Source organism: Bos mutus, chromosome 3 (genome assembly GCF_027580195.1).
Source record: "Bos mutus isolate GX-2022 chromosome 3, NWIPB_WYAK_1.1, whole genome shotgun sequence".
In the NCBI taxonomy this organism is placed as follows: domain Eukaryota; kingdom Metazoa; phylum Chordata; class Mammalia; order Artiodactyla; family Bovidae; genus Bos; species Bos mutus.
This window is the reverse complement of record NC_091619.1, coordinates 80,149,552-80,151,137: the sequence shown is the minus strand read 5'-3', so window position 1 is coordinate 80,151,137 and position 1,586 is coordinate 80,149,552. Positions and strand designations below refer to the sequence as shown.

The following is a 1,586-nucleotide window of genomic DNA, read 5'->3' as shown; positions in this document are numbered from 1 at the left end:
TGCTTTTACTCCACTGAGGTGGAGCACCAAAGAATGCAGTCAGGGACCCACACTGTTTAGTGAGCTCCTCTCAGCCTGGCCATTCTGGGTGTGACCTTTCACTAGGTCCCTGGCATAAGGCAGCATGTCGTCTCCTGGAGCAAAGCCAGAATGTAAGATGAAAAGCCACATGCGGAGGATGACGCAAGGGAAATAATCATGACTTTCATACTGAGAGCCAGAAAGAAATTTGAGGTCTTAGGCACACTGGTACCTAAGCCTGGGGGTTTTACTCAGCATAAAATTCCCTTAACATTTTATTTTGTAGGGCTTCCAGCCACAGAACAGTAGGTATTCTAGCAGTGGAACTTTGGGTGTGCCACTCTGCACTACCCAGAGAGGGGTCCAGATGGTGCTGTCCTGGGTTTCCATAATAACTTAAAGGGAAACATTCACAATGTCCAGAGCCCTTGATGTCCTACAGATGAAGGGGGAGGATGTCCTCAAATTCCAAGCAGCAGGAACCCACTTCGGTGGCACCAACCGTGACTTCCAAATGGAACAGTGCATCTGCTAAAGGAAAAGAGATGGTGTTTACATTCTAGATCTGAAGGGGGCCTGGGAGAAGCTTCTGCAGATGGCTTGTGCCATCTTGTTTAAAAACCAGCTGACCAGTGTCACATCCTTCAGGAACACAGGCCAGAGGGCTGTGCTGAAGTTTGCTGCTGCCACTGCAGCCACCTCTCCTGCGGCCCACTTCACTCCCAGAACCTTCACTAACCAAACCCTGGCAGCTTCCAGGGGCTGCTGCTTCTGGTGGTCACCGATCCCAGGGCTGACAACCAGCCTCTCATGGAGGTGTTGTGTGTTAACCCACCGACTACTGTGCCCTGTACACAGATTCTCCTCTGTGCCTTGTGGACACTGACATCCTTGCAGCAAGAAGGAAGCTCACTCAGTGGGTCTGAGGAGATGGATGCTGCCCAGTAAGTTCTGCATGCACGTGGTACCATCCTGGGTGCACACCTGTTGGAGGTCACGCCTCACCTCTGCTTCTACAGAGGGGCTGGAGAGATGGAAAAGAATGAGCAGGATGTGCTGAGAAGGCCACAAGGAGGAATGTCAGGGTGAATGGACCGCTCCAGTTCCCACCTTCACCTGAGGTTGCAGACGGGTCTGAAGGCACAGGCACCAGTGTGCCTGCCCAGCGGGTCCTGCAGAAGACAGGAGACCTCAGCCACCACTGTGGACTGGTCTGCAGCTCCCACTGCTCAGGTGACTGAACGGGTAGGAACAACCACTGAGTGGTCCTCAGCTGCCCTTCTCCAGGCTCTTACGCAGAAAAGAAATAAGGTGGATAGAAAATAAACAGCAGTTTCTTTCAAAACAAGACAAAACAATGTTGGTTGTAATGTGTTTATATTAGGCAACTAAAGGGCCCATTCAGTCCAGCAAACATTGTTTTAGTTCCTACTATGCAAAGGTAATGCTAAATGTTAAGAGCACAAATACGAATACAGTGACACATATCATAAGCTTTGGGACATTCCGTAGCAATGTTTTACGGAGAACAAATATTTTTAAAATCGCTGCCATGCCTTACATAT

At 49.8% G+C, this 1,586-nt stretch overlaps 1 pseudogene; it reads left to right on the top strand.

Annotated features, from left to right (window-relative positions):
* The first annotated feature begins 436 nt into the window (after window positions 1-436).
* LOC138985542 (small ribosomal subunit protein uS2 pseudogene) lies at window positions 437-1,347 on the top strand (annotated as a pseudogene).
* Window positions 1,348-1,586: the final 239 nt, after the last annotated feature.